This window comes from Balaenoptera physalus (genome assembly GCF_965194825.1).
Source record: "Balaenoptera physalus genome assembly, chromosome: 7".
In the NCBI taxonomy this organism is placed as follows: domain Eukaryota; kingdom Metazoa; phylum Chordata; class Mammalia; order Artiodactyla; family Balaenopteridae; genus Balaenoptera; species Balaenoptera physalus.
Window position 1 is genome coordinate 104198136 of NC_138886.1, and position 20271 is coordinate 104218406.

General features: G+C 53.4%; 1 protein-coding gene and 1 long non-coding RNA gene across 14 annotated transcripts in view; one reads left to right on the forward strand and one right to left on the reverse strand.

The window, feature by feature from the left end:
• The window catches only part of SEMA4D (semaphorin 4D), a gene marked incomplete at its 3' end in the record, with an annotated part of 121861 nt that overhangs the window by 51933 nt on the left and 49657 nt on the right, over window positions 1-20271 (forward strand). The gene's annotated exons all lie outside the window — the stretch shown is intronic.
• Window positions 2069-6699, reverse strand: LOC309665171. Its single transcript, XR_014266264.1, has 2 exons — window positions 2645-6699; window positions 2069-2339 (listed from the first exon to the last, which is right to left on the reverse strand). It is a non-coding gene; the product is annotated as an uncharacterized lncRNA (long non-coding RNA).

Sequence of the window (20271 nt, forward strand, 5' to 3'; positions counted from 1 at the left end):
GCGGTCTCCCCTCTTAGCCGCCCCCATCCAACACGGCACCTACGTGGACTCTTAGCTCTCAGGCCAGCTGGCTAACTCAGCCCTGAAAGGCAGATGGGTCTTGTTTGGACTTCCCAGTATTAAAAAAGTAAATCTTAATTACTTTTCAGTATCAAGAAATTGCGAGACCACCTAAAAACCTAATTTTTTTCTAGGAGAAAGATCAGGAGTTGTGCCCTGTAGGGCCACATTACTGAATGGCAGTAGGGCTCTGCTAAGGGGTCTGCAGGTCCCTAAACACGTCCACATTCTAGTCCCTGGAGTGACTGTGTTGCCTTACATGGTAAAGGGACTTTGCAGATGTGATTTAAGTTAAGGATCTTGAGATAGGGAGATTATCCTGGTTTATCTGGGTAGGCCCTCAATGTAATCACAGGATCGTAATAAGAGAGTCAGAAGGGCAGAGAGGAGAGAAGATGCTGTGCTGCTGGCGTAGGGGAGGAAAAACTTTTCCTCTGCTCTTAGGTTCGGTGATTGGGGCCTGTGAATTAAACTGACAACAGATTAATGGGGGGAAAGGCATACAAAATTTAATATTGTTATATGCACAGGGGGCTTCACACAAAAGGAGTAAAAACCCAAAGAAGCCGTTAGACTTGGGGCTTATATATCACTTTAACAAAGGGCAATAAATTTTGAAGTGACAAGACAAAGCCAAGGGGGGTTGGGTCCCTAGGGATAGTAAATTGTGGGAAGGTGACTAGGAAGCATATGGTAGATAAAGGATGTTTAGTAAGGTTAATTATGCAGACTCATCTCAGTGTCATCTCCGGTACACTTTTACAGAGAGAATTTATGTCCTGCTTTTAGGCAAATGGGGGAGGGCAGGGAGCTCTTCTTGTATCTGCTGTTCTCAGTTGCCTTCAGCTCAAAATAAACCTTATGCTCAAGTGGGCTCTTTGGCCTGTGCTCTTTACTAGCTTTAAGGTAGAGGAATGAGCCACCAGCCAAGGAATGCAGGAGGCCTTTGGAAGCTGAAAAAAGGCAAGGTAATGATTCTTCACAGAACCTCCAGAAGGAATGCAGCCAGCTCTTGAATTCTAGCCCAGTGAGTCCCATGTCAGACTTCTGACCTCCAGAACAGTTGGGATAATAAATTTATGCTGTTTGAAGTCACCAAGTTTGTGGTATTATTTTACAGCAGCCATAGGAAACCAATGTAGGTCCGTTAAGATGTGGTTTTGTGCTAAGAGGAGCTTCACAATCACCTATGGAGACAAGATAAACGAAACCATTACTGAGCAGCAAAGAAAATATAAAATCTAGTGTGAAATTGCGTCATGTAGACCAGTGGTATTCAAACTTTAGGTAAGAAGTACCTAGAGGGCTTAAGCAGACGTAGCTTGTGCAAACTTGGAATGCTGTTGGGGGGCCGTGAATGTGCCCGTGGACTCCGCTGCTGCTACTGCTGGCCTGGCATGGAGCTTTGCGTCACTTTCTAGACTGCAGGTGCTGCAGGGGTTTAGAGCAGCTCAGAAGCGGCTGGAAGTCCTGCTGGCTTGCAAAGGACAGTAGGATTTAACAGTAGGAGGGAAGGAGGAGGTGGTGTGTCTCGGGGGACTTGTACGGTGGGAGCAGGAGGTGTGCTGGGGCTCTGCCCTGACCTCAGCGGCACTGAGAAGGAGCCCCCTGCTCGGGGGCAGGATCCGTCATCCCTGGTCCAGCATCTCTTCCTGTCCAGGGACCTGACCGAGCGTGCACTGTGCATGAGGCACTCATGCGTTCAGGGCCAGGCGAGCAGCCATGGGCCCCAGGCATGCAGGTCGGAGAGGACAGAGGACAGTGTGAACGGGGCAGGAGGAGCGCCTTCCCAGGTGCCCAGCAGGAGAAGCGAGCAGGGCCCTGCGGCCAACTCCCTCCCCGGCGCTCGCCGGGCTGCTGCTGGTTTCAGGTGCAGGGCCCAGCAACCTGGCTCTGGGTGCCTTGGTGCCCCCGTGTTCCCAGTCCCGGCCCTGCCTCTGGTTGGATTATGCCCTGTCACAGACCTTCTTTGCGTCCTCTCCAGTGACACAGTTTAGCTTATGTGACCTTTTAATTCAACAAACTACCCCAGTTGGACTTTAGATTCAAGCCCCTTCTTCTGCTGTGGCTTGGGACCTGGGACGCATCTTTTCCAGCTTATATGTTTCTGTGGGATTTAGTGTCTTAGCCCCTCAATGGGGCTACGGGTTTCGAGAAGCATCTGTGTGGCTCTAGATTAGCTTTGTGTCAGCCAGGCCAGCGGATTCGTTTCCTTTATGGATGTTTTTGGCTTGTTCTATATGATTTCCTGAAAGAAGGTCTGAGTATTACACCAGCAACTCCCTCCCTACCCTACCCGTTCTTTTTTTAATTTATTTTATTTTATTATTTATGGGTGTGTTGGGTCTTCGTTTCTGTGCGAGGGCTCTCTCTAGTTGCGGCAAGTGGGGGCCACTCTTCATCGCGGTGCACGGGCCTCTCGTTATCGTGGTCTCTCTTGTTGCAGAGCACAGGCTCCAGACGCGCAGGCTCAGTAATTGTGGCTCACGGGCCTAGTTGCTCCGCGGCATGTGGGATCTTCCCAGACTGGGGCTCGAACCCGTGTGCCCTGCATTGGCAGGCGGATTCTCAACCACTGCGCCACCAGGGAAGCCCCCCTACCCGTTCTTACCGGGTTGGGGGTGCAGGATGCCGTACCCCTGGATTCTGTGAACTTGGGTTTTGGTGGAAGTGCCCTCTCTGGGGTGGGATTTGGCTGTACTCTCGGCTGTGTGTGGGGGGGCAGGTGGGTTTAATGCGGGAACAAGCTTTTGGAAATGGTTACACTTTCCGCCAGAGGTACTGTTGATACCGTCCCCTTACAGGTAAAGACTGTATCAGAAACTTTTCCCAGACCCTACCCTGAGGGAAAGTCTCTTTCCCAACAAACCATGAGAACCGTGACCCAGTCAGGTCTCCTCCTTTTCTTCTAACCAGCAGCATCCATGTGTAACTCTGTGGTCAGCTCTTACCCTGGTCTCTCCAGGGTTCTCAGTCAGCTCTTACTTTATTTCAGGATACACACATGCAGATGCACACCCACACTCTACACGCACCACACACGCGCCACGTAAACCCACGTACACCACACACTGTGCACACACCACAATGCACTTACAGTGTACATGTATCACACACACCATACCCACACACTGCGCATACCACCTACGAAAACATGTATTCCAGCTGACCTTGGGTCTCTGTCAGCCTGGAGCGTGTGGCCAGGAGATTTTGGTGGGAAGAGTGAGCCTCAGTCTGCAAGGTGGCCAGAAGCCTTCTGCTGATGTCGTCACTTCTTGAAGTCTCCCGGAGCCTGGCTGTCACCAGGACCGTGGCCCCTGACCCTGCCTGGCACTCAGCTTCCCCAGCCTTTGATGGGAGTGGAGCAGCTAGGGAGTGGGAACCTGGTGGACGTGGGACAGGCCTGGCTGGCTGGCTGTGAAGGCTATCGGAGCCCACTTTTCAGAAGTATCATTATGTCTCTCGGCCAAGGTCTGGCCTATCTTGGAATTCAAACACCTGGAGACAGCTCCTAGCCCTGCTCCCACATGGCAGTACTGGGTGAGCTCTCTACCTGCAGAGGTCCATTCCGGTGGAGTGGGACCGGCGGAAGGGCCGAGTCAGTGGGGACAGAGGTACTAGAAGAGAAGGGGGCTGCTGGTGCTCCAGCGCTGTCTCAGATGCTCCAGATGCCACCCAACCCTCCACCTCTCTCCATGTGCAGGGGAGCTGTTGTACCTCTCCTGTCACTCTCCTGTCCTGGAGAGAAGAGGTGTGGAAAGGTTGAGGACCGAGTATCCCCAAACACTGGTATTTTCTTGTTAGTTTCAGCTCTGTACACCTTTGAGTGACTGCCTCGTCGGCTCATGGTGCCCCTGGGTGCCAGGTGCAGTGCTGGGTGGTGATGGTGCACCGGGCTGGGCCACCGTGGAAGGGCAGCAGGCGGAGGTGTCTGAGGCATGTGGGCTGAAAGCCTTTTTCCCTGCTGGAGAATATACTATTATATCATATGGATAGATCACATTTTCTTCATCAGTGGACACTTGGGATGCTTCCACCTTTTGGCTTGTGAATAATGCTGCCATGAACATGGATGTGCAAACATCTGTTTGAGACCTCACTTTCAGTTCATTTGGCCGTATAAGTGGAAGTGGAATTAATAGATCATGTGGCAGTTCTGTGTTCCATGTTTTGAGGACCCTCCACCCTGTTTCCCACAGCAGCTGCACCGTTTCACATTCCCACCAACAGGGCACCAGGGTTCCACATTCTCACCAATGCTTGTTTTCTGTTTTTTTGATTGTAGCCATCCTAAGGAGTGTGAGGGGATTGTCGTTGTGTTTAATTAAAGCCTCAATTTGGAAACTCACCTAATTTTCATGTGGTTATTAAGGATCATTCTGCACCACCAAATCCAAGTCTATTTTTTGGGACCTGCGAGTCCCCAGAGGGCATCTCATGCTGCGTTGGTGACTCCAGGGAGAGGAGGGAGATCCGGATGCCAGTGCACGGTCGTGGGTGTGAGGCCGGTGTGGCCGTGGCCCTGTCTTGCCCTGCACGGGGTCGGACCTGGCCACGGGCTGGCTGGAGGCACTGCTCCAGGATGCAGTTGAAGAGGACACTCTGCTGACCATCCTGGGACCTTCAGGTTGAGAAGGTCAGGCCGGCCTGTGCTCTGGGGCTTCGCTCTTGCCCTCTATCCCAGGACCTCTCGTTGCCCGTGTGTCACCTTCAGCAGTCCCCACGGCGGGAGAGTGGGGCCCACGGGGGCTCTGCCCACCTCAGCCTCCACTCTCACCCAATTCCACAGTCTCTGTGTGGGCAGGTGTGCCCGTGTGGGCAGGTGTGATGTGTTTACGTGCACGTGTGTGTTTGGTCCTTTAGAATCTGTGTCTGTTAGCCCAGGCTTCACGTTGCTCTTGGAGTCCCCCGTGGATGACCAGGCAGCTTCTGCAGGAGCTCTGTGGAGAGTGTTTTCAAGCTCTTTCCTGGGAGGCAGCTCGGAGCTCCCTGGCAGGGGAAACAGGCCCAGGAAGCTGCTGGAGATCTGGTAGAAATGGGATAGCACCCTGTTTCCTGAGGTTCTTCACTCGTCTGAGCAAGACTCAAACTCACCATCCTCACCCTGGCACCAGAATTCCCCATGGGAAGGAACTGTCCTTGAGAGACTAAGGAACTGCAGAGGTGAGGTCTGAGCGGTGAGCAGAGGCAACCTGCTGATCCCTGTGGCGCTGGAGAATTCTCCGGACAGGGAATGGCAGGGGAGACAGGAGGGGGCGGCCAAGCTGTACAGGGACGTGGGGGGCCCTAGGCGAGGGGTGCAGAGACAGCCAGGGACTTGGGGAACTGAACCCTGGAGTGGGCAGGACCTGTGGAGGGGAAGCTGGTGGCTGTGGTCTTAGGAAGGACCTGGCATGGCGTGGGGTGTGTGCTGCAGTCTTCACGCTTCTGGGCTCACCTGTCCTGGGGTGCGCTGCTCAGCCCCATGGGCTTTCTTTTGGCTTTGAGTTCTCCTTGCTGCCGTTAGGAGAGGACACTGGAGGGCGTTTACTTCCGTGTTTTAGTGTTCCGGGGCTCTCACCAGGGTGGGCATGACTTCATCCCCTCAGGTCTGGGCTCCCAGGTGGCCCCAGGGTCCCATCCTGGCTCTCCAGGTGCGGGAAGCACTGCCCAGAGCGGCACGGGGAGCTGCCCGGTTGGCACTGACCTCACTCCGCTGGCCCTGCCCCCCCGGATTCTGTCTTGTTTGCACAGAGCCCATGGGCATTTGCACCTGGGTCCTCGTGTGACCGTCGATCAGGGCTTTCTTCCCCCTGGACCGCAGGTGTTATGGGAGCAGGGCTGTGGGTTGGGTGTGCCTCTCACGGGGCTGGCACGACGTGGGCCTCTGAGGGTGGAGGTGGAGGGATGGAGAACAAGGCACGGCAGCAGCTGTGCGTGGCCCAGCTCGGGAGGCCCCGCGCCTGGCTGTTGGGGACCGCTCCGTGCCAGCCCCTCCCCCGTTATGGGCTCTAATGGCGCTTCATCTCTTCAGAGGCTCTTAAGCCAGCCACTTAAGACCTCGGTGACCCAACGGCAGCCGCATCCAAGACTGGCGAGGGCCGTTTGATTTATATTCTCTGAGAGACAGCGTTCTCGGTGACGGCCACGGCTGACTCATCCCAGTGACTGAATGTTTTAGAGTGAAATCAAGGAAGTGATTACTGAGCCAGTGCAGGTGTCTGAGGCGCCTGGAGCTGTGGGCACTGCTCCCGCTGTCCCCGTGTGAGCCTCACTCCGGTGCGCTGGCAGGGCCAGGGGATACCTCTCCTGGCCTTGGCTTTCACAGGTTGGCTCTGGGCAACCCAAGCGCCCTCCTCCCTTCCGCGGGTCTTCTTACTCTTTTCTGCTGTGGAGTATGAATGTTAGGCCACTGCATGAGGCAGCTGCTCTCATCAGCAACACCTGTCCCAAGGTGTCCTCCGGTAAGCAGGTGCCACCCTGCAGGGGGACATCTTTTAGGACAGGACATGAGAGTCACAGGCTGAGATCAGTGCTGCTTGGAGGTGTGCGGAAGGGGTGGATTTCCTCAGACGCCAAGGACAAAGCTCCTTCCCTCTCTGATCAGTTTCTTTGGGGAAAGGTTGTTGTCGAAAGAGCAAAACGTGAAACTTGGCGGAGTTGGTGTGTGGTTTTTTAAAAAAATTAATTTATTTATTTTTGGCTGCGTTGGGTCTGCGTTGCTGCACGCAGGCTCTCTCTAGTTGCGGCGAGCGGGGGCTACTCTTTGTTGCGGTGCGTGGGCTTATCGCGGTGGCTTCTCTTGTTGCGGAGCACGGGCTCTAGGCGCACGGGCTTCAGTGGTTGTGGCGTACGGGCTTAGTTGCTCCGAGGCATGTGGGATCTTCCTGGACCAGGGATCGAACCCGTGTCCCCTGCATTAGCAGGTGGAGTCTTATCCACTGTGCCACCAGGGAAGTCCCGGCAGAATTGGTTTTTTATGGCTGCTGCCCTCAGCAGGATTCGGCAGCTACAGTGCGATGATCTCGTTAAAGGCTAAGCAAATGGCCCAGGCCATTCCGTGGTAGATTTTAATATCATCTCTGACATTAGTGGTTACCATCTATCATGCCAAGTGGTGTCATAATAACCCACGTACTTTTTGAGGCCAGCTCTGTCTTACAGCTCAGAATCCGAGGGGCTGAGGGGTTAAATAGCTGGCCTGGGTCATCACAGCTGGTAAGGGGACCCAGAGCTCAAACCCAGGCAGCTGGGCCCAGCACCCAGACTAATTTACGTCTCTCTTGGTAGGTAAATGGACGGGTCAGAGTTGACGGGGCAGAGCAGCACAGATGCAGAGGGGAGTGTGGTGTGACTGGGACATGGAGACACGAGTAACCAGAGTCGTGTTGGGGATTTGAAGGTGCAGATTCTGGTCTGGCTGAGGACCGGAAGTACTGGAATGCGGCTGTGAGGATGGCAGGACTGCACTTGGGGGGACTCGGGGCCACCTTCCCCTTTGCTGTGGGGTGGCCTAGGGGCAAAACGACTGAAAGAATCTGGAGAAGCTGCTGTTGTTTGGAAATGACATGATTGTTTTTTAAGAAAAGTACTGAAAAAGGCATTTCCTAAGTAAAAAAATTAGAAGATACAGAAAAGTCTAAAAAAAATATTTAAAGATGCCCCAGAAGTCCCCTGCCCAGAACTGAGCACCTCCCGCACCTGGCCCCTCTCCACCTCCGAAAGGCGGTCATGGCCAGCTTGCCTGGTGCCCTGGGCTCCGAGATCAGGTGCACTTGGCCCCACAGAGCTCCCCTGCAGAGGCAGGTAATGCTGCCCTGTTGGGATCAGGGACTGAGCTCCAGCGAGTGCTTGGAGCGATGGTGCCCACACCCTTCTGGGCCTGAGCTTTCCTGGCTATTTTTTTACATGAATGAGCTTACATTTAAGTGCTGTTTTATCGTCTCCTCTTTGCATTTAATAATATATTGTGTTCATCCGTATTTGTCAACAAGCATTAACTTGATGGCAGAGCGTGCTGTAATATTATTTATTTAGCCAGTTCCTGATGAGTGTACATTTAGATTATAAATTTTTATTTTCGTTAAAGTGACATGGAGATAAATATTCCTGGGCTGGCATCCTTTTGAACTTGTAGGATTGCTGAGTCTGAGGAAAGAAGCGTGGCAGAGCTTGTTAGACTCCTCCAGAAAGCCAGGCCCAGCTCCGCCCTCACCAGTGAGCAATAACTGTTGCAGGTCCCCTTGGCCTGGGAAGACGTGGTCCACGGGCTGTGCTGCTGGCCAGGTGCCAGCTCCTGCCAGGGTCGGGGTGTGGGGGGAGGCTTTGCAGCCTGGCAGCAGGCACCTCCAGGAAGGCAGTAAATTGTTACCCACTGAAGACTGAGGGGCTTGTAATCCACTGACGGTGGGTTCCGTGCATGAGTGGGAGGGAGGGAGGGGGGTTACCCAGCGTGGCTCTCCTGGTTTTTGGAGAGAGCAGAGAGATGCCCCAGGGACCTCGCAAGGTAGGGGGCCAGGGCGCCAGGGCTGGGCTGGGCAAGCTGGAGCAGGAGCTTCGAGTTTCTGGTCTGCAAGTTGGGAGAGCCTTGTTATGTATGCCCTCGCCTCTGAGTAATCCCCTCCCTGTGGCTGAAACGTTTCTGGAAACTTCTGTCACCCGTGGATGCTTTGGGTGTGGTTGCCATCCCAAGCCTGAAGCCTGTCCTGGGCAGCCTCCTGCAGAGCTACCCACTGGGTGCCCCCCTCTGACCACAGGTCAGGGTGAAGCAGCAACTTGGGAAATGTCTTTTCCAAAGTTTTGTAGTTATGGAGTTGTTTTTGTTGTTGTTGTTAACATAGTACTTATTTGTTTATTTTTAAATTAATTTTTATTGGAGTATAGCTGTTTTACAACGTTGTGTTAGTTTCTGCTGTACGGCAAAATGAATCAGCTATACGTATACATATATCCCCTCTTTTTTGGATTTCCTTCCCATTCAGGTCACCACAGAGCATTGAGTAGAGTTCCCTGTACTATACAGTAGGTTCTCATTAGTTATCTATGTTATACATACTATGAATAGTGTATACATGTCAATCAATCCCCATCTCCCAATTCCTCCCATCTTCCTCTCCCTTTTGGTTGTAGTTATAGAATTTTTAATGAGGTTGTATTGTCACTTGAGTTTTCAGAATGTCCCGTCTGAAACAGCTTGACATTGAACAGAAACCACATTCTTCTGAGCATGAAACTAGTCACTCTTCATTCACTGTGCAGGCTGCAGTGTGTGTGAATTATTTCATTTCACTCTTATGCCTTTTTTTTAAGCTAGCAAGAAACGATGGGTAATGTGCCCTCCTGCCTGACCTAGTTAGCAAAGTGCATTTATTTGGAAAGGGCGTGCTTCCCGGACTTCCCTGGGGAAAGGCATCTCCTGGAGGTGGGGACATGTGGATGGCCTGGAGATTCAGATGCAGCTGCCGTCCTTGGCCAGAACCGTCCTTTACAAAGTGTCCGCTGTGTTCCTAACTTGGAACAAGTTGAGATTTTGATGAGAAACTGGATTTAAATAAGCCCAGTTAGGCAGATGTGTTTACTAACACGATGTGATCCACCTAGGTCAGGGTCTCCGACATGGGAGTGGGGAAATTTCTGCTTTCCAGCCCTGAGGAATGGCGAGGTGAGGTGGGGAGCAGGCCTGGGGTGAGACGGTGGGTTTCAGACACTTGACCCCACTGCTCGACACTGACGTGGCTTCTGAAAGTTTCCAACCCTTTGTACTCTTATCTGCGAATATCTGATGATGATCACGGTTGCTGGAAGGAAGAATCCCTGTGAGACGGCAGTATATTCCTGGGGTCATAGGTGGCCTGACTCACTCCCTTCCTGGCCCCGCCCTGGGAAGGCTCTTGCAGTGATACTGGGGAAGTCAGCGCTACCCCATGCATCTGCTTGGCTTCTCACAGGTGATGAGTGACGCTCAGACTAGAGGTAACCAGGGGGAGAGGGTGTGGCTGCTGGCTGGGGGGCCCCTGGTGGGTAGGGGGAGCTGCCTCCAGACCTGCATCAGGTGGTCGGATGCCTGGTGACCATTGCTGCGGAAGGAGCCGGGCCACCTTGGCTGTCGGTGCCCTGGATTGCGCTGCTTCCTGGGCCTGAGATGAGTGACTTCCACCCAGGGGCCCCTCCCTGCCCCTCCTTATCAATTTCCAGACCCAGGGCTTTGGGGGGCTGTGAGGCACCCGGAGGCTGAGAAGGACGCCAAGGGGCTGATGGAAGGTAGGCAGGGCCAGGCCAAGCCAGCCCTGAGGGAAGCCCCATTGGCCGCTGACAAGGGCAAAGATCAGGACGAGAATTCTGCTTTTCCTGATATCCCCACAGCCAGGCCAGGGTTGGAGCTCATTTTCTGCTCTTCTGGGAGCACTTCCTCGCTGGGGGCGCCCATCACCCCACACCTGGAGGAAGGGCTGGCGTGAGTGCTGTCAGGGTCCCAGTGCAGGGGAGAGCGCCGTCCTGGTAGAGGCGGAAGGCCGGGCAGAGCTGAGAGCTGTCTGTGTCTCAGTTTCCTCCTGTCTGGAATGAAGGGCCAGGTCCTTCGGGGCTCTGAGGGTTTACTGGGTTGCCATGTGTGCAGCTCTGAGAGGCGTGCCTGGCGTCTGGCCCAGGATCCCCACCGTCTGCTCTGCTGCCCAGCGCCCACCTGGGCAGCTGCAGGTATGCCCGGCCCCCGTATCTTTGCCTGGACTTGGCCCTCAGCAGGTGATCACAGGCCTGCCTGAGTCCCTCGCTGTGTCCAGCATGCAGTGACTCAGGCGTCCCCAGCAGGGACCTGACTGGTGGCACTGAGTGTAGAGCCCAGAGGGAAGCTGTGGCAGTGGGGGTGGCAGCGTCCTGAATCTGTGACCGCTGGGAGCATAAGGAAGTACCTTCGTGGGAAGTGGTGCCCACACTGACCAGGAGCATCTGTCTAGACCACGTCCTTCTCTGTGGTCACAGGGAAAGCAGAAGTGCCTGGGTGAGGCCTGGCCCACAGCCAGCTTTGCAGATAAGGGAAGCACCTATTCCCAGGACCAGGGACCAAGCCACTTTTGTCTGAGGCCAGCCCACCAGGCGCACACTCCCACCCCAGGGGGCAGCAGCCCACCCCGAGGGACCCAACGGACCCACCTGCCGGACCCTCCACAGGTGGACATTTGCCCCCTATGAGTTCCTGCTCCATGTCCCATGACATGAGGGTAGCAGGGGTCAGGTGGACCTCCTTGGACGCAGCGGTCATCAGGGACCCACTGGATGAGAAAGGCCTGACCCTGTGTCTCTCGTGGGACTACATGCTCACGAGGAGGCCCGGCACCTCGCCCAGGCCTCGGGTTGGTCTTAGCAGGGGTCGCCCAAGGAGGAGTGGTTGTTCCTGGGGCGGATGGCACAGCCAGATGGCCGTGCTCCAGGTCCAGTTCAGCAGGAAGCGAGTCCTCCAAGCTTTGGCACCCTCAACAGAACGGGGATGTTTGATGTGTGCACACACCCCTATTTTCTATCAGCTGAGTAAGTCTGATGGTCAGAAAAGAGATTAGTGCAGCACAATTATTCACATTTACTCAGCCTTTAAAACCATATGCATCTTACCAAAAAGGGTCCTGAAATGTTAGAAAACCAAGTCCTTTCCTCCGGTTGGCACTGTTCTAGAACCACATTTGGGGTCCCCTCTATTCCATCCGTACATCCCACCCCCGTGTCCTTTGTTGCTGGACGCGGGTGCCCAGCATGTGCCAGGGGGCGAATGTGTGCAGCGCTCAGAGGCCTTTCCCTGGCCGGGCACCTGGTGTAACTGCGGCCGATGCTGAGGAAGGTGCCTTGCCCCTGTGCCCCGTCATTCTGGGCCCAGTCATTCTGGGCCGAGATACCGTCCTCCACCGGGACAGGTTGGCAGGACCCTAGTGGGGGGGTGGAGCTGGTGGCCTCGTGTATGTGGTTTAAGGATGTTCAGAATGTCATGTAGATTTTTCAGTTAATTTTGGTTCCCATGAATGGGGAGGACAGACCTCCTGGCTAGAGACCCCTCTCTCTGCCTCTGTTCCTGCCTCATTCCTAACCCACTCCCTAGCAGTGGTCCCAGAGCGGAGGTGCCTCCTGGGGGCGGCAGGAGACAGAGCGAGGCTGGTTAACCCCTCAGCTGGAGTTTTCCGCCTAGAAGATGACAGTGTGACGGTGATGCGCCAGCTGCCGCTTTTCCGTGTCTCACACATTCTGAATCATCTGGAAGGTGACACAGGGCTCAGAAAGGGAACGCCCTGTCCGCTGTGGAATTCCATCTGATGAAAGGACAGGGCCTTTGCGGGCCCTGGGGCCATTAGACTGGGCTCCGGGCAGGTTGCAGGTTAATAGGACCCGGGTCCGGCCAGCAGTGGCTTGTGAAACGTGGGTGGTCTCTTCCGTGTGTGGCGACTTCAGAGTGAATTCCTGGACTGTGGGGTGTGTGTGGGTACTTCAGATGCCTCACTGTGACTTGGGCTTCGCTTCACACTGGGAATTCTAGCAGAGGTGACTCCCAGGCACCTTGCTGCCATCTGGAGGGATACAGGCATTTGATTTTTCCAATATGGCCGTCTCACTGGACTCTGTGCCCTTCTGACCTTCCTGGCGGCTTCCACAGCACCTTGGGGTCAGACAGACAGAGGCCCCTTGGTCCACCGTTGACTAGGTGTGGGCTGGTGTGGTTTGACCACGGTACAGAGGCAGCAGAGTCTCAAAATAACAGGCTTTGCTGCAAGGTGCTCAGCCGAGCCCAGGGCTGAGTTGGCGTTCCTGAAGTCCCCTTGAAGGGGTGTGGAAGCCGGCGAATCAGACTCAAAGGTTTGTGCGAGGGGTATGTGCACGGTAGAGAACAGTTGGAAGTCTAAAATCAATACTGAGGTGAAATTGAGCCCAAGATGATGGGACATGGCTGTTGCTTTGTATCCTGCCAGGGTGAGGTGACCTGGGGCTTCACGGCACTTTTGCTGGAGCGTGTGGGTTCCCTGATGGGTTTCGCCAAGCTGGGAGGGAAGGCCACGTCCGGGGAGGGAGGCAGGATTGAAAGGAGAGGGCCTCGTGTTGGCTCCGGCCTTTGCTGACTCGAGCTGGATGATGGCCTGTGGTCGAGCTGGCCTGACTTTGTACTTCTGCTGTGTATTTTTAAGGAATCACTAGATATGAAGGCAGAGAGAGTGGCATTTTGTGGTTTGGACTTAAAAAAGAAATCCCCGCTTGGGTCTGGGCTTGGTGAGGCTCGCAGGCCCGTCCCTCCCGCCTTGGCCGAGAGGAGAGACCTTCTTGTCCTTCTGCAGCCGGGCTGGGTCTGGGGGCCCTGTGCAGGGCAAGAGGCGTCTGCTCCCCTGGTGCAACCGCACGTGCTTCCCGCAGGACACTCGGAGGGGGCCGTGAGCACCTGGGGGTGCAGGATACTGCCCCAGGCAGCCCTGAGTGCAGCCCTCCGCCAGCCCCAGAGTCCAGATGGTTCTTTCTGGGCAGATTCTGTGACGTCTTCACCAAATGGTGAGGAGAAGAAACCACTGTTTCTGAAGTGCCAGCCGTGCGGCAGGGACGCCCCTCATCTCTGCCCTGAGTCCCTGGAGAAGGAAGGGTGGGAGCTGCCGGCTCCGGGGCAGAAGGAGCACCAGCTCCAACTGGAGACACGAGGCTTCCCCAGAGAGCAGTTGCTGTCCTGCTCACTGTGCCGTGCCCGCCCCACCCCCGGTGTGATGCACCGTCCTGAGCCCCAGGCGGTGCTGACAAGGCCTCCGGGTAATGCGAGACCCTGGAGGGAGGGAGTCCCAGCTCTGATCTTGGCTCCAGGCCAGTTGTTGCATTTTCTGAGTCTCTTTCTCTGCAGCAGCAGCAGCACGTGAAACCCGTCTCCTCAGGGCTCTGAAGGATCCGGAGGTTGCTGGGGAGTGGAAGTTACTGCCGCTCCCAGAGGCAGCAGGGGTCCGCACGGCTGCGGCCCCGTTATCGGTGCCAAGTCTCTTGACCCACACCGAGGGCTCCTTCAGGTGTCCAGTGTTTATGGTCAGGCATGTGCACACCCCAGAGAGCTGCACACGAGGGACGTGAGTGACCTCCTGTCTCATGGTACCGTACGTGCCCTGGGTCATTCACAGTGCAAGGGGTGAGTACGGCAAAGCGTGGTAGAAACCTCCGTCGTGAGTGATGCTGGTGGAGTCCGGCAGGAGTGCCTGCTTTGCTCTTGTGAACAGTCACTTTCTCACCTTTACCTTTTGGTGGGACGTTCACTATTCTTCTTGCTTATAACTTTTCACAGGACCCAGTAAGCGAAGCTCAGTCAAGTCCAGGCATCCATTCTGAGGGCAGTTTTCAGGCTGCCCTGGCCCATGAGCTAAGCCGTAGTGACGACCAGGATTTCCGGGGGTGGGTATGATGGAAATGTACCCAGCAGGGCACAGCCGGGGTGCGTGGAGCAGGAGGGCAGGGTCACCCTGGGAAAGGCAGGCAGTGTGGTGGCACTTCTGCTGGTTCTCAGCCCCTGAAATCACACGGACTCCGGGTGCACAGGGGGCTGCAGCCAAGATGTCTGTAGGTGAGTCTGGGCCGTGTGCTCTCAAAGCCCTGTAGGAGGGTGGACAGCGGGGGTGGAAGGGGGTGCGGCCTGAGGGGGAGTCCTGGGGTGGTGCCGACACACAGTTTGGGAAGAGAGGGCAGACGTCGCTCTGGGGCAGCCCAGTCAGGCTGTCAAAGAAAGGGCTTGATCGAGTTTGGAGTCAGATGGACCCAGAGTTTAGACCTTTTCAGGTTCATGGAGCAGGGGGTGGTAGTAAAAGCTGACGTCGTGGCCGTGCGTTTTAGAAAGAAAAGCTTTAAATCTAGGCAAAATCACAGAGTTAGAGCTAGCACGGGGATTGGTGTTGGCTTGAAAACACCTGCTTCTCCCCCACACTCGTTTCTGCTAGGATGTGGCTGAGTGTGGCTGTGAGGTTCTGGTGGACCTTCCCCAGCACTGGGGAGTGTCCCCACTGTGTCACAACAGCGCAGTGTCGCTTGTGTTAACATTGATTCAGTGTGCACTCCTGTAGTATGTATATGTGCTTTACAACTCCTCAGTCATGCTGCTTCCGCCGCAGAGAGTAGCTGAGGAGGTGGAGGGGCTGGGGGAGTAGCTGGGGAGGAGGTGGAGGGGCTGGGGGAGTAGCTGGGGAGAAGGTGGAGGGGCTGAGGGAGTAGCTGGGGAGGAGGTGGAGGGGCTGAGGGAGTAGCTGGGGAGGAGGTAGAGGGGCTGAGGGAGTAGCTGAGGAGGTGGAGGGGCTGGGGGAGTAGCTGGGGAGGAGGTGGAGGGGCTGGGGGTGTAGCTGGGGAGGATGTGGAGGGGCTGAGGGAGTAGCTGGGGAGGAGGTGGAGGGGCTGGGGGAGTAGCTGGGGAGGAGGTGGAGGGGCTGAGGGAGTAGCTGGGGAGGAGGTGGAGGGGCTGGCAGAGTAGCTGGGGAGGGTGGAGGGGCTGAGGGAGTAGCTGGGGAGGAGGTGGAGGGACTGAGGGAGTAGCTGGGGAGGGTGGAGGGGCTGAGGGAGTAGCTGAGGAGGTGGAGGGGCTGGGGGAGTAGCTGGGGAGGAGGTGGAGGGGCTGGGGGTGTAGCTGGGGAGGAGGTGGAGGGGCTGAGGGAGTAGCTGGGGAGGAGGTGGAGGGGCTGAGGGAGTAGCTGGGGAGGGTGGAGGGGTGAGGGAGTAGCTGGGGAGGAGGTGGAGGGGCTGGGGGTATAGCTGGGGAGGAGGTGGAGGGGCTGAGGGAGGAGCTGGGGAGGGTGGAGGGGCTGGGGGAGGAGCTGGGGAGGAGGTGGAGGAGCTGGGGGAGTAGCTGGGGGAGACGGGGTAGTGACTTGTTGTAGGTCACACAGCTGAGAAGGGGCAGCGCCAGACCTGATCCTGGGCAGGGTGGCTTCAGAGTCCGTGCTCTGGCCACCATGGGAGAATAAACATGGACTGAATTAAGGCATCTAATTTGCTTGAAAGAAGTATAAAAAATGTTCTAGATGTTGACTGTGTAATATCATAGAAAATATGCCTTTTCAAAATACCTCAACTCATGGAAAACTGAGAAGTGAGTCAAATGAATATGTTATGAAGGTTATGTGCAATATTTCCCAGCAGAAGGAAGCAAACCCATGAGCATGATGAAGTAAGTGTCTCCTGGCCCCCTCCTATGTAAGGAGAGGGCCTTATGATGACCCTCTCACGGTGTCCTCTCTGTGCCACCCGACCTCGGCAAATAGGCTCTGCATTCTAGAAAGAAGGGCTTCTAGCTCAAGTTTCGCTGGTTGTTAAAATCAGTCTTTAAAAGTGAATTTTAAGTAGGGAAATTGACAACGATCTGAATGTCCAGCATTATCATATTTAACTATGCAACATTGCATAGTCACAAGTTGGTGCTGGGGAACCCTGGATCATGTGGGATGGGGCCACATGCAGAGACTCATGGGGCACAGTTCATGCTTGGGCCCTCACTTCCTCTCCCTGCTCCCCAACTCAGCCGCCCACAGGCTGCTGGTCCTGTCTTCTTTCTTGAGTTCCAGGTCTCTGTTCCTCTTGCTCCATGGCTGTGAGCCTGCCTGTCCCACTTCGGGGTCTGCGGCACTCACCTGCACCAAAATGCTTTCCTCTGTGTCTGAGTTTTCTTAGGATAAATAGGTCCAACAAAACGTCGGAACTGCTGGAAGTGATGTAAAGTCTGTTTGCTGGTCTTGAAAACTTCCATTTTAATGAAATGACTTTAGTAAATTTCAAAAAAGGGAATCATGTTTTAATAGTTATAATAACCTGTTTTTTGAAATTGCCAGAAATGTTTTCTTCTCTGACCTTTTATTTTCTAATTTTTTTACATTTAATATATTTTACTTTTAATATCAGATTTAAAGTATTTTAATTAGGAAACCACATGCTTAAGATAAGAATTCAAATAGTACTAAAGAATACACATAGTAAAAAATGAAATACACCCCTACTCCAGACCAAAGCAACTCTCTAGTCGCTCACTGCCAGCAGATCCTTGATTAAGTGCTGATCTAATCAAATAGTTTTGAGTAAATTATGTGCACGTACAAATGGTTACATACCCTGTGTCTACACAAATGAGAACATATTATAACACTGTGGGGAACCTTAATTTTTACTGAACTAAGTATCTTGGACATCCTTTCATCTCAGTGACCGCTTTATTTTTTTTAACAGCTGCATAGTATTCCATCCTATAGATGTGCCACAGCTCATACACAAATCAGCTTACACATATGCAGTGTGTATACATGTGTGTATACACACAAACACATACATATATGTGCCCACATGCACATGAACTGATGGACTTCTAGGTGTTTCCAGAGTTTTCCTATCAGCAGCCTCATACTGTACTTGGGCATCTTGTACACGTGGGGGTGTGTCCAGCTGAATTCCTGGTGGAGAACTGCTGGGTCAGGGGGTCTGGACATGTCATCTTGGCAGGTGTCACCCAGTAGCCCCCAGAGAAGTTGCCCCAGTGCATGTGAATGCTGCCCCCGGCCCCTCATCACCGTACATTTTAGCCAGCCTGTCTCGTTGTTGCCCTTCTCAGAGGTGGGAAATGGTGTCTTGCACTAATGTGCAAACCCACCCCAGACAGGGCATGTGGGTGGAGTGCTGATTGACTCTCCCCATTTCACACTGCCCAGACACCTCCAGCGTGGGCTTCTGGGCTGAAGTGAGGAAGTTCAGCAGATGAGGCTCAAGGCTCCTTCCCCATCCATAACCGCAGAGGCAGGGGCCCTGCTCCCAGGAGACTGTGGACGTGACCCCAGGCAGACCCAGGCTCTGAGCTCTGCATTCCCTGTGAGAGGAGGAGGCTGGTAGAGCCTTGGTCATGGGGAATGGGGAATGTGCTTACGCATGCTGGGGGCCGAACCCTGATATTTATGTCTCTCAAGGTAGGTAATTAACAAGTTAGGTATAACTGGCTCCGCTTCACAGGTAGGAAGAGTCATAGTTGATAGTTATGCAGTGCTAGGAAGCTGCCAGACACTGTTTTAAGCTCTTCACATAAGTTACTCATGGATCTTTACAGCAACCAAATGAGGTAGGTACTATTATTATGCCCACTTTCTGGATGAGGAGGCAGAGGCACAGAAAAGCCCAGTAACTTCCCCAAGGACACACAGCTGGAAAATGGAGAAGCCAAGCCTGGAACCCAGGTCGTTCTGACCCAACAGCATGTCCCATGCCTGGCCCCATCCCACTTGTGTCTTTTCCACGCGCTAAAGAGAACACTGGGTTACTGCTGAGGCAAGGGGCCTTCAGAAGGTGAGGTCACATTGGCAGAATGTAGGCAAGATGCATGCAAAGTGAAGACCCCCTTCACCTGGGCTCTGCACTTTTGTCATAAATGGTCATGAGACAGCTGCCATTGGGGCATGGGCCTTGGGGCTCCCATGCTCTCCTGCAGTATTGGGGGTGTGGTGGGAGGTAAAGGCCAAGTTTCTCCTTTGTGTACCAGAGGGAAACACTTATCTCTCTTCTGATTGATTCCATTCCTTTCTTTTGCAAATGGACTGTACATTATGTGCGTTATAAGCAGGTTTGCATAGGCAGAGGAGATGCGTAGTCAGAATGATATGGTTAGTAATTGCATACAGAGCATGTCTTTTGCATTCTTCAGTATGGTGATAACTAATTATAGCCTGTGGGTTTTTATGTTGGGAAAGGAGAAAAATTGCTGTGGTAAAGGGTGCAGACAACTGGGGGCCCTCAGGGCCTCTCAGTTGACTGAGCCAGAAGCGAGTATTTTTACTCAGGAACCTGGGGGCTAGAAGCTCTTTGATGGAGGGTAGATATGGAGACTTGGCTTGAAGGCAGAAAATGAGGACGCCAGTGTCCAAGTGTATTGTGTGAGGTGATTAAGACACACACACAGGTACCCTAGCCTGCTGTCACTTGTTGCTCAATACCATGAAATTAGGGTGAATATGATACGCGCCTTGTCCAACCACAGAACAAGCAGCTCTGGGCTTTTATTTATTGAAGTGACAAAGACTTATTGAATCTCTAGAAGAGAGAAGTTTTTTGGTTTTAAAATTCTTAGTATTCACATTGTTTATCTAAACCTCTTATTTATGGGTGACTCACTTTCTTTTTTCCTTAAGAGTTCTCAGCAGTCCCCAGGTGGCTGCTGGGCCCCGCCTGCCCATGTGCTAGGAAAGCCCCGTGTGAACGGGTAAATGCCATAGTTATTGGGTTTGCCCATTGCCGTCCATCGGTTGTGTCAGCTGCTCGCCCAGAAGAGCATTTAAACAGAAGCCATAGGTTCTGTGTCTTGCGTGGATATAACTTTTTCCAGGACACTTACCTGCTTGCTCATCTGAAGATATTTTTGCTTATAAATTGGCCATCAGAAGGAGTCGCTTCTGTGGGAAAGACCCAGACCCAGTCTTAGGCAGTACATCACAGTGAGGCCGGGTGAATCCTAACCATTTCTGCCTATCACTTTGAGGTCTTATCTGCTGACTTGAGCTGTTGGGCACTGAGGGGCCCTGGGTGGCCCTGGAAACTGTGTGCTTGGGTGGACATGTAAGAGTGGGGTGCAAACTAGTGTGTGGGCTGCAGGCATGATGGTCCCACTCCCTGGGGAGTGGGGGCGCTGTGTGGGAGAGGTGGGGCATCAACGGTGTTTCCAAGGAGCATCGCCTACTTCTCAGCTGTCTTCAGAAAAATGGCAATAATTGTATAAACCCTTGAAGCAAAAGAAAAAAAATAATTCCAACCACAAAAAAATGCTAGAGCTTGATTCTGAGGTTTAAAAAATATGTTGGATCAAAAAAAAAAAAAAAAATATGTTGGATCATTGGCAGTCGTAGAGTTGCCAACATCCATTTAACCAGCCTCTAAACCTTCATTAATCCTACACTGTGACCTCTGGTTTTGCAATTCTGATTCTCTTTGTCTGATAGTTTGTGATCTTACTGGACTTGGGGATTCCTATTTTGAGGGCTCTATCCTGCACTGGGAAGGGGTAACAAATACAATATAGAAACGTGCTATACCACTGTGGAAATTCTTCTGTTTGGCTTAAAAATAATAATCAAAAACAAAGAAAAAGGGAATTCAGTGGGTTTTTTAGGAAATCATTTTCTCGTGACTATGGTATCTGTATCTCTTTTTCCTTCATCGCCTGGTGCCTTTGGATTTCAATGAAGGTGAATTCTAACAGATACATATCTGAAGTCAATAGCCAGGAGATGATACTTC